The sequence below is a fragment of the Polyodon spathula genome, chromosome 32, assembly GCF_017654505.1.
Source record: "Polyodon spathula isolate WHYD16114869_AA chromosome 32, ASM1765450v1, whole genome shotgun sequence".
Taxonomy (NCBI): domain Eukaryota; kingdom Metazoa; phylum Chordata; class Actinopteri; order Acipenseriformes; family Polyodontidae; genus Polyodon; species Polyodon spathula.
In genome coordinates, this window is record NC_054565.1 from 89,920 (window position 1) to 102,240 (window position 12,321).

Here is a 12,321-nt window from a genome sequence, read left to right on the forward strand (position 1 = left end):
GAGGGCGCTGAGGAAGCAGGTTGGTGTTTTGGTGTTTGTGATTTTTGAGTGTTTTGAATCCAGTGAAGGCATTGCCCAGCCTGGAAACCTTTATTTTTGTGAGTGTATTTTTGCTTTATTATGTTTATTTTGTGTTTAAATTGCTTTATTTTGGCCCTTGTGCCCTTTCATTTTTGTGTTTATAATAAAATAGTTATTTTTTTGAACTCCAGACTGTCTCTGGGCCTCTAGGTGGTGCTATCCCACTGCTGACACCAAATGTGGCAGGCTGGTGAGTGGATAGAGGCCCAGAGACAGTCTGGAGTTCAAAAAAATAACTATTTTATTATAAACACAAAAATGAAAGGGCACAAGGGCCAAAACAAAGCAATTTAAACACCAAATAAACAAAATAAAGCAAAAATACACTCACAAAAATAAAGGTTTCCAGGCTGGGCAATGCCTTCACTGGATTCAAAACACTCAAAAATCACAAACACCAAAACACCAACCTGTTTCCTCAGCTCCCTCCTCCCAAATGAAAAGCGGAGGCCTCCTTTTATGTCAGGTGGCTGGGCGCTGATTGATTGTTAATTAAACTAATCATCTAATCAACCCCAGCCACCTGAACACAATGAACCAAGGAAGGTAGGGGAATTTAACCCCATCCCTGCCAATTTCTAAAGAATAGAGCTGTGCTCTGCCACAGGGACATATCGGATATTAAACTGATAAAAACAGATTTTTTTTTTTATTTTTATTAATGAAAAAAATACACATACGTAAATCCACAAAACACACTTAAACATCACAATACAAATACATATAATCACAAAAAGAAACAAACTTATTACATACCACAAAACCGACACATTAAATTCCCAGATTATACAACAAAACCAAACACATAAACCCTAACACAAAAATCCTATTCTCATGACCCAGTCCATATCAAAGTCCTGACACCTTTCAAATCCATTCCTGACAAAATCTTCATCCAATACTCAATACCCAGTCCAATCCAGAATCCAAATCCATCTCAAAAACCATTTCCATTTCCAACCCGTAATCCAAACTCCTCTTCCAGTTCAGTCCAAAACCATCCATTTGCAAATCCTGATCCGATCCTTTCAACAGTCCATCTCCATATCTTCATCTGGTTCCAAAGCATAATCCAAAACCATTTCTTCTTTCACTCCGTTCCGAAATCCAAATCCATACCTTCTTCCAATCCTTTCCACAACCATATATGCAAAATACCATATCCATTGTCCAAATCTTCATCCACTCCATTACATATTTCAACTCCGTATCGTCACAACCATATCCATATCCTTAATCCAGTTCCTATCCCAGTCCGTTCCAAAAACACTGCATCAAGCCATTTCCGTTTCCAAACTCAAAACCGAGTCCATTCCAAAGCTCCATAAACGATCTTCAATCCGCTTTCAATCTCTATTTCTATTTCCATTTCTTTGAATCTGTCACCTCGACTCCCAGGGAACACCTTGATCTCAGCCAAGCTCCGACCAGTGCTGTGACTCTACACACACACATGATCTGAGCCAAGAGGCCGAGAAGCGATGCCCACAATGGTTTTGGCCAAACGCCCCGGGCGCGGCCACCCGCTGGAGCAGCCATGGTACTTGCTTCTTGGGCGGAGGGAAAGAAAGAACGGTAGGTGCCGGGCTCCAACGGGGGCGAGCGCCCTTTCTGTGCTCGTTCTGCTTTTAAACTCCAGGTGGAGCCCCTCCCTGAGGGGAAGGGCTGTCCAAAAATTGGATTGAACTCGTAAATGCTCCTCTCCACGGAAATCTTTAGTAAAAGGCGGAAGATTTATTCGAGCTGTAGAGAAGCCAGAGTGTGCCTTTGCTGGCGGCCGAGCCCTTCCGGCCGGCCGGCCCAAAGGCCCTCCCCTCTGCCAAGCGGCAGCAAGGCCACGCAAAACAAAAACAGGGAACTCTTCCCAAAACGCATCTGCCGTTCCGCCCCGGTGAAAGGGCGCTTTGCTGCTGCTGCTGCTGCCGCCGCCTTGAAAGCCAGGGCTCCTTGCTTGCCCCACTCAACAGCTCCGAATCCGCTTTACAGCTGCGCTCCTCTCCTCCTCCCGCGAGCGCAAGGGCTTCTGGGTACACTGACCTGCTGCGTGTGTTAGGCCTGCCTGAATATTAAATATTAAAAAAAAAAAAAAAAAGAGCAAAAAGAGTGGGAAAACAGCACGTCCCAGAAAAAGGGAGGTGGGGGGCGCACCCTGTAGCGCTCTCTCTCTCTTTCTCTCTCTCTCTCTTTTGACCTTTCTGAGAACTGTGCACCGTTCCCGGAGGTACTGCAATACCGGGTCGATGCGTGGAGTGGACGGAGCAAGCCCCGCTTCCATCTCCTGCTTCCAAAAATCAATTTAATATAGACGGTCCCCCTATGGGGGACGTATCAGATATTAAACTGATAAGAACAGATTTGATTTTTGATATAAAATTTTATTCAGTGGTTTACATGACATTTATCATCACTAGTCCCCATGTTTCTTTACATTTCTTTTCCCCATGCACAAACCCATACATTATAAGCATACCTTTAATTTGTGCCACAAATGCATAATACATCTCTTTAGCTGTCAAAACATCCTTGCGCTTCCTGATTTGTTTACATCTTGTATTCCATACATATTCTTTCCCCATACTAACTATGGTCCACACCACCTCATATTCTCTCTGTTTCAATTTATTCAAACCTCCACCATACAGAATGCAATCAGATGACAAAACATTATCCTCAATGACTCCTTTCATAATCCCCATCCTCACCCGCCTCCAGAACTTAGTCACATCCAGAACGCGTGTCTCACCGTTTCTCCTACCCCACATTTCCTTGGACACAATGAATCCCTCGCACACCCATGTCTGTATAATGTATCTTTTACAGGTAGTCTATTCAATGCCGCCAACCAATTTAAATCCTTCGTTGAGTTATCCAAATACTTTGGTTGTAGCTGTTTCCAATTGATTTCACTATTTACCTGTACCTCTGCCCTTTTGTTTATCATTTTATCCCTAAGACATGTGTACATCCCTTTATGATTTAACACCACCTTTGTCAGTAATAATTTACATTTTGTCGGCATAGGAAAGATATAGGCCATATAATTCAAACCTGGCAGTAGATCTGCTTTAATAACAACCACCTTCCCTGTTATAGTTAATCTCCTAACCCTCCATATATCCAATTGGGTTTTAACCCTCTCAATTTTCTCCACCCAGTTTCTTTTAGCACACTCTTCTTTGTAAAACTTAAGACCTAAAATTTTCATCCCATCTTTGCACCAGGTGAAGCCATGTCTTACATCATTCCTGTCAGCTCACCTTCCACAATGCATTATCGATGACTTCCCCATGTTAATCTTTGATCCTGTTGCACGACTGAACCCCTGCAACAGCTCTACTATCCTGTCCAATCCTTTATCTGTTGACACAAATAATGTCATGTCATCTGCATACTGGGTGATTTTAACTGTATCCCCCGCCCCTCCTGGTATATGGACCCCTTTAATGTCTTTATCCTTTCTAATTAATTCCGCCAAAGGTTTGATAAAAATTACATAGAGCAAAGGAGACAGAGGGCAACCCTGCCTCACTTCTCCAAACTGTCTAACTGGTTCAGAAAAAAAAACATTTATATTTACACAACTAAACACCTCTTTATACAATATCTGTATCCACTTTATAAAAACTGGCCCAAAATTAAATTTCTTCAATAAATTCAACAAAAATGCGTGATTCACCCTATCAAATGCTTTCTCCTGGTCTAAATTTAATAGGCATAGAGGTAAGTCTCGTTCTTTAACCCAACTCAGAATATCTCTTATTAGAATTAGATTTAAACAGCTAGACCTCCCCTTCACTCCACATGTCTGGTCTATATTCCCTATTGATAGCATTACTCTTTTTAGCCTATTTGTTAATATTTTACTTAATATTTTATAATCCACTGAGAGCAATGTTATTGGTCTCCAGTTCTCTAGCTCAGTTCTATCCCCTTTCTTGAATATAAGGCTTATTACCCCTTTCCTCATTGACTCAGGCATTATTCCCTCTTCAAAAATCTCCCTATACACCTCCACCAAATCCTTCTTTAGCAAATCCCCAAAACACACAAAGAATTCTTTGGGCAACCCATCACACCCTGGCGTTTTATTTCCTTTCATTGAATCTAGTGCTACCTTAGCCTCAGCCTCCGTTACCTCCCCCTCCAATTGATCCTGCTCTTCACTAATTAATTTATTCTCAATACTCTTCAACAACACATCTACCTCCTGTTGGACACTTCCCTTTCAGCAAAGAGATCCTGATAAAACCGCCTGGCATGCCTTAACATTTCCTCCTTCCCACCAACCACCCCTTTTTCTGTTTTAAGCCCAATTACTACACTTTTATTTGTTTTTGCCTTACTGATTGAAAAAAAAAATTGGTTACCTTTTCATCACTTTCTTTCTCATTTATTTTAGCCAAGAAAGCAAACTCCTGGGCTTTCTGCTCAAAATAATCCCCCATTGCTCCTTTTAACCTCTTAACCTCTCCCCAGTCTATCTCTTCTCCATTATTCATTTTAGAGAACAGTCCTTGTAGTTTATAATTGTAACCTTTTATTTTATCTCTTTCCCTCCTCCTCTGCCACCTGCAATATTTCTGACAAAACATATTAACTTTCTTTTTTACATCTTCCCACCACCCCACCATAGACTTGTACCCCCTTTTTAAATTCTGCCCCCCTTTATACATTCCCTGGACCCTAGCCTGAAATTCCTCATCCTCCAGAACTCTTACATTAAGTTTCCCGAGCCCCGCCCCTCTCTCTGGAACTTCCACCTTTATACTGACTACCAGCATTTCGTGATCCGAGCCCCAACATGGAAACATTTTAAAAGCTTGGTTTTTAACCCCCACTGGTAGAAAAAAGTAATCAATCCTTGATTGAACCCCTCTAGAGTTCCTCCACGTAAACCCCCCATCCTGTTTATTAATTTCTCTATAAGTGTCATAAAAAGAAAAATCGGTACACATTTTTTTAACCCACATGGCCGAAAAATCCCTAGCACCTTGTTCCTCACTCTCCAATTTATCTAAAGACACATTAAAGTCTCCACCCATCACCACCACCCTACTAGTATTTAAAAGTGAAGGCAAACACTTAAAAAACTCCAATCTAGCCCCCCTCTTACTAGGTGCATACACATTTATACAACGAAACCTCGCCCCGTTCCAATTTACATCCACACATAACACTCTTCCAGGATTAACAGAACATGAGCTCTCAATAACAAAACCCCTTCCCTTAAATAGTATCCCCACCCCATCAGCGTGTACATGCCCAATGCTCCAACATGAAGGTCCTTCTTTCCATTCTTTTGAAAACGTCTTTATATCTCCAGTATCTTTTAAATGGCATTCTTGGAGGAATGCTACATCAAAGTTCACAGTCGCCAATGAAAACAAAAAGGTTTTTCTTTTCCCAATGTCCCTCAAGCCTCTTGCATTAATTGTCAGTACTTTAAATGCCATTAGGTAGTTTTAAAGAAGCGATTCTCTCACTCACCCGTCTCCTCACGTTGTTTCTTGCTACCCTCTGCTCTCAACAACATTCCTGTTGTGTGAGCAAATGTTACCAAATGATACCAAAGCAAATGATACCAATGGATCAAATCTATTATTAGTGGTTACAGTTGTGACCACCCCTTTTAGCCCTTTCTTCTCCTCCGGCTCTTCCTCTTTTTTCTCACCTGAAGCTTTTCTCTTGTTCCTTGCTTCCATCCATTCCATTCCTTCCGAATTCTCTTTGACCTCCATCTCATGCTCATCCTCACCCCACTCCTTTACTGAAGAAAGCTCAGCTGAAGACTCTCCTTCGCTATCAGTGACATCAGAAACATCCAAACCCATCCATTTTACATAGTCCTCTTTGGACTCTTCCTCTAAGCTCTTGGGACTTGGGTCTTCCTTCTGCTGGTCTTGCATGCTTGTTTCCTCTGCCCTTTTTTCTACTGTCACTGGCTGCTCCTCTGCTTCCTGCTGTTATGTCGGTGGTGGTCTAGCTACTGTTGCCTCTGCATATGTTCTTCTCTTTTGAGGACAGGATTTATACAGGTGTCCAGGATCTCCACACAGGTGACAGCTCTTCGCTTTTGTGCAGTCTTTAGCTGTATGGCCACTTCCATTACAATTACTGCAATAATCTTCCATGCAGTCCACCATAACATGGCCAAACTGGCCACATTTTCTGCAATAACGTGGCTGTCCTGGATAAAAAAGATAGCCTTTATTAGGCCCAATTGAAAAGTTACTTGGAGGGTGTCTGACTCCTCCTATTCCTTCTGGGTCCTTTTTAAAAGTGACTGTATATCTCCTTTTCCCATTCCAGATATCGTATTCATTCTTTATTTTATCTCCATTTTGCACTTGGTCACAATAGCGCAATAAAAAGGTCTTTATTTCATTCTCTTGCACAAAAGGGTTGAACATATGCACAGTTAATGTTCTCACCTCTCTGGTGTACAGCATCTCCATTTTGATTCCGAAAAAGCAAGGAAGGTTTCTCTTCTTTTTATAGATTTCCCAAATGTTGTAACAAAGAGACTCCGAAACCAAGGTGATGTCGTACATCCTGGTCTTCAAGAATTCCTGCAAACAGAATATTTGTTGCGGAAATATGCCCAGCTCTCCCATCAAGATCTTCTCCATAAGAAATTTTAAATCCACTTTCCCGCGTAGCTCCTCGTCATCTGCTAACTCCAAACGCACAGTGTTCTTCAATTGCACCCTGGGGGTCGACGGTGATCCTAGGTTCTCCATTCTGATGGCGTCTCAAGAGCTGCGGTCATGCCACATGCACTTGATTGAGCCAAGAGGCCGAGAAGCGATGCCCACAATGGTTTTGGCCAAACGCCCCGGGCGCGGCCGCCCGCCGGAGCAGCCGTGGTATTTGCTTCTCGGGCGGAGGAAAAGAAAGAAAGGTAGGTGCCGGGCTCCAACGGGGGCGAGCGCCCTTTCTATGCTCGTTCTGCTTTTAAACTCCAGGTGGAGCCCCTCCCCGAGGGGAAGGGCTGTCCAAAAATTGGATCGAACTCGTAAATGCTCCTCTCCACAGAAATCGTTAGTAAAAGGCGAAAGATTTATTCGAGCTGTAGAGAAGCCAGAGTGTGCCTTTGCTGGCGGCCGAGCCCTTCCGGCCGGCCCAAAGGCACTCCCCTCTACCAAGCGGCAGCAAGGCCACGCAAAACAAAAAAAGGGAACTCTTCCCAAAACGCATCTGCCGTTCCGCCCCGGCGAAAGGGCGCTTTGCTGCTGCTGCCGCCGCCGCCTTGAAAGCCAGGGCTCCTTGCTTGCCCCACTCAACAGCTCCGAATCCGCTTTACAGCTGCGCTCCTCTCCTCCTCCCGCGAGCGCAAGGCCTTCTGGGTACACTGGCCTGCTGCATGTGTTAGGCCTGCCTGAATATTAAATATTAAAAAAAAAAAAAAAAAAAGAACAAAAAGAGCGGGAAAACAGCACGTCCCAGAAAAGGGAGGTTGGGGGGGGGGCGCACCCTTTAGCGCTCTCTCTCTCTCTCTCTCTCTCTCTCTCTCTCTCTTTTGTCCTTTCTGAGAACTGTGCACCGTTCCCGGAGGTACTGCAATACCGGGTCGATGCGTGGAGTGGACGGAGCAAGCCCCGCTTCCATCTCCCGCTTCCAAAAATCAATTTAACATAGACGGTCGCCCTATGGGGGACGTATCAGATATTAAACTGATAAGAACAGAATTTTTTTTTTTTTTTTTTTTATTTATATTTATTAATGATCATTCAATAATCACAACACATTACATTTCAAAATACACCATTACATTCAATACCAAAAAAAAACCCTACCCCATATATCCCTTTAATCATAGACACCCCCATCTCTAATTCTAAATACACTTTTCACAAATCCACTAGACCTTTCCACCTCTCCTTTACTGCATTGAAACCCCACTTATCTACCTCCCACTTCACCCTCCCTCTGATATCACCTTTCACCCTCTCCACCACTCCCCTCACACTCTCCTTAACATTTGATTTTATTCACACCCCTCGAGTCCCACAGCCCCTTTTTCACCAAAGAAATTAACAACCAGACCAAAAAATTTACCCTCTTCCCCACTCCCCCCAGCACCAGTCCAAACATAATCTTTTCATAACACAGATTCACCCGAACTCCACACAAATCATGTTTATATATTTATTTGTTTGTGATACTTAAGGGTTAAAGTCTAGTATTTTTTGTGTGGCAACTAAAAGTAAGCTGACTTTGTCAGCTTTAGGTCAGCATGGCCAACTCAAGGGGGAGGGGAGCTCCCCCAAACTTTACTTTTGAAAAGTGAAGTCGCCGTCACGGGGTGAAGATAGTGCCGGAGGGGTTCGTTTCTTTAGAGCAGAGTGTTTAGGCGTTAGGTGAAGTTGTTGGGTGAGGCAACATTAAATCTGTGTCTAGAATGAACGGATCAATTGCAGCTTTTTTGACTTGTGGTAAATGGTACCTTTGTTAGTGTTACCGTTGGATTTCCTTCCAGAAAGGTAATTCTTTCAAATGTTCCTCCTTTTTTGAAAAACGATCTGATAGAGAATGCACTTTCTCGATATGGTCCGATTGTTTCAAGTCCCAAGAGAATCCCGCTGGCTGTAAATCCCCAGAGCTAAAACACATTGCTTCGTTTCGCAGACAAGTCCGTATGATTTTAGAAGATGTGAACGGAGAACTACACGTAGCTGTCGGATTTAAAATAGAGGAAACACACGGATGTAATAAAGTGTCTGCACTGCGGTAGAGACAGGCACATTGTTAGGAACTGTGCCGGAAAAGGATAGAAAGGAGAAACGGAGGAAGGAAAAGAGAGTGAGCGCAGGCAGGCAGAGGGACAGGGTGTGTCTGCAGAGCTCAAACACAAAAGAGAGATTCTTTTAGAAAGTGAGGAGGCAGGAATAAGGAACGGACCAGATTAACAGACGGTGTTGAAAATCCGTTTGAACAAATGGAAGAGGAAATAGTAAGGTCAGATTTTGAATTTAAAACTCCTTAAAGAAACGGCAGAGGAAAAGGACAGCTGATGGAGCTGTAAAGAAAAAAGTAAATGTGTCAAATGATAGTGTGGCTGAGCTGAGTACAGCCCCTCAGGTTGAGCAGAGTGACGCGACAGGGCCTGGAGTGTTAGTGCTGCCTGCAGAGCTCCAGAGCAGAGCTCAGAGATAGACACTGAGGAGGAGGCGAGTCTGATTGACTGCTCTCACACATCAGAGTCCTCTTTTTCTGGAGCAGGGTATTGCGTCAGCATTATAAAACAGTTTTTAGAGAATACAAAAGGCAGAAGAGGAGTTAATGTTGAGGATCATTTTCCAAATCTTAAAATGTTTTTATTATCGGCACGTTTCACTTTACAAAAAGCGTCCGATTCTGAACAAGAGCTCTGGCGCTTGAAAAATGTAACAACAAAACATGAGTAAGTTAAACAAGTTAGGAAACAGGTGAAAAAATAATGCTTTTGAAATGGATTGGAAATTACTATTATACTTTTCTGTGTGCTTGCTGTTTGTTTTTGTCTTTCTCTACTGTTATGAATTTTATTACAACTGGATCCTAAAACGTTAATGGGTGTAGAGATGAACTAAAGAGAGCTGATCTATTTGAGCATCTTGGTCAGAAAACTTTAAAAGTGATCTTTTTACAAGAAGCACGCACTGATACTAGAAATCGAGTAGATTGAGCTCGAGGCTGGAAGGGGGAGATTGTTTTTAGCCACAGGTCCTCTCCAGTGAGCAGCAGGAGATCATAACAAAAGGTTATATCAAATAACGAAGATAGAATAACTAAAACAGAGGTCAGAGAACCACTGGCAAACTCAGACCACAACATGGTCTCATTTGAAGTGTTTTTTAAATCCCCAAAAGAAATGACTAAAGCTAAGGTTTACAATTTTAGAAAAGCAAACTATGAAGGCATGAAACAGAGACTAACAGAAGTAGATTGGAGTAAAATAGAGAAAACACCCACAGAAGAAGGATGGTTGTTCTTCAAAAATGTAGTACTAGAGGCACAAAACAATTATATCCCTAAAGTAGACAAATCTAAATGTAAAACTAAATTGCCAAAATGGTTTAATAGATCAAAAAAAAAAATATTCAGCAAAAAAAGGCACTTTACAGAGCATTAAAAAAGGACCAAAAAGAAAGTACGCAGAAAGAGTACACAGAACTGCAAACGCAAGTCAAAAAGGAAGTTAGAAAGGCCAAGAGAGAAATAGAAATAAACATTGCTAAGGGAGCTAAAACCAATTCCAAAATGTTTTTCCAATATTACAACAGCAAGAGAACATTCAAAGAGGAGATTAAATGTTTAAGAGATACAAATGGCAAAATCGTAGAGGAAGAAAAAAAAAATAGCAAATATGTTAAATGATTACTTTTCACAAGTTTTTACAAAGGAAGATACTGACAACATGCCCCACATGTCATCCAGTTCCTATCCAGTTTTAAATAACTTTAGCATAACTGAGGCAGAAGTGTTAAAGGGACTAGGAGCTCTTAAAATAAACAAATCCCCTGGGCTGGATGAGATCCTCCCAGTAGTACTCAAAGAAATGAAAGAAGTAATTTACAAACCGCTAACCAAGATCATGCAGCAGTCTCTTGACACAGGGGTGGTACCGACAGACTGGAAAATTGCAAACGTAATACCGATCCACAAAAAGGGAAACAAAACTGAACCAGGTAACTACAGACCAGTAAGCCTGACTTCTATTATATGCAAACTTATGGAAACTATAATAAGATCCAAAATGGAAAATTACCTATATGGTAACAGGGTACTGGGAGACAGTCAACATGGTTTTAGGAAAGGGAGATCGTGTCTAACTAACTTGCTTGATTTTTTTGAGGATGCAACATCCATAATGGATAATTGCAAAGCATATGACATGGTTTATTTAGATTTCCAGAAAGCTTTTGACAAAGTCCCGCACAAAAGATTAATTCTCAAACTGAACGCAGTTGGGATTCAAGGAAACACATGTACATGGATTAGGGAGTGGTTAACATGTAGAAAACAGAAAGTACTGATTAGAGGAAAAACCTCAGAATGGAGTGTGGTAACCAGCGGTGTACCACAGGGATCAGTATTAGGTCCTCTGCTATTCCTAATCTACATTAATGATTTAGATTCTGGTATAGTAAGCAAACTTGTTAAATTTGCAGACGACACAAAAGTAGGAGGAGTGGCAAACACTGTTGCAGCAGCAAAGGTCATTCAAAATGATCTAGACAAGATTCAGAACTGGGCAGACACATGGCAAATGACATTTAATAGAGAAAAGTGTAAGGTACTGCACGCAGGAAATAAAAATGTACATTATAAATATCATATGGGAGATATTGAAATTGGAGAAGGAATCTATGAAAAAGACCTAGGAGTTTTTGTTGACTCAGAAATGTCTTCATCTAGACAATGTGGGGAAGCTATAAAAAAGGCTAACAAGATGCTCGGATACATTGTGAAAAGTGTTGAATTTAAATCAAGGGAAGTAATGTTAAAACTGTACAATGCACTAGTAAGACCTCATCTTGAATATTGTGTTCAGTTCTGGTCACCTCGCTATAAAAAAGATATTGCTGCTCTAGAAAGAGTGCAAAGAAGAGCGACCAGAATTATTCCGGGCTTAAAAGGCATGTCATATGCAGACAGGCTAAAAGAATTGAATCTGTTCAGTCTTGAACAAAGAAGACTACGTGGCGACCTAATTCAAGCATTCAAAATTCTAAAAGGTATTGACAGTGTCGACGCAAGGGACTTTTTCAGCCTGAAAAAAAGAAACAAGGACCAGGGGTCACAAATGGAGTTTAGAAAAAGGGGCATTCAGAACAGAAAATAGGAGACACTTTTTTACACAGAGAATTGTGAGGGTCTGGAATCAACTCCCCAGTAATGTTGTTGAAGCTGACACCCTGGGATCCTTCAAGAAGCTGCTTGATGAGATTTTGGGATCAATAAGCTACTAACAACCAAACGAGCAAGATGGGCCGAATGGCCTCCTCTCGTTTGTAAACTTTCTTATGTTCTTATGTTCTTATGAGTGTGGTAACCAGCGGTGTACCACAGGGATCAGTATTAGGTCCTCTGCTATTCCTAATCTACATTAATGATTTAGATTCTGGTATAGTAAGCAAACTTGTTAAATTTGCAGACGACACAAAAGTAGGAGGAGTGGCAAACACTGTTGCAGCAGCAAAGGTCATTCAAAATGATCTAGACAAGATTCAGAACTGGGCAGACACATGGCAAATG

At 41.8% G+C, this 12,321-nt stretch overlaps 3 non-coding genes and 1 pseudogene across 3 annotated transcripts; all 4 read right to left on the reverse strand.

The window, feature by feature from the left end:
• Positions 1 to 1,726: 1,726 nt before the first annotated feature.
• Positions 1,727 to 1,844, reverse strand: LOC121303483. The gene has a single exon (XR_005947807.1). It is a non-coding gene; the product is annotated as a U5 spliceosomal RNA (small nuclear RNA).
• Positions 1,845 to 2,280: 436 nt separating this feature from the next.
• Positions 2,281 to 2,460, reverse strand: LOC121303481 (annotated as a pseudogene).
• A 4,592-nt stretch (positions 2,461 to 7,052) lies between these two features.
• Positions 7,053 to 7,170, reverse strand: LOC121303476. Its single transcript, XR_005947802.1, has one exon. It is a non-coding gene; the product is annotated as a U5 spliceosomal RNA (small nuclear RNA).
• Positions 7,171 to 7,613: 443 nt separating this feature from the next.
• On the reverse strand, positions 7,614 to 7,801 carry LOC121303482. Its single transcript, XR_005947806.1, has one exon. It is a non-coding gene; the product is annotated as a U2 spliceosomal RNA (small nuclear RNA).
• Between the last annotated feature and the right edge of the window lie 4,520 nt (positions 7,802 to 12,321).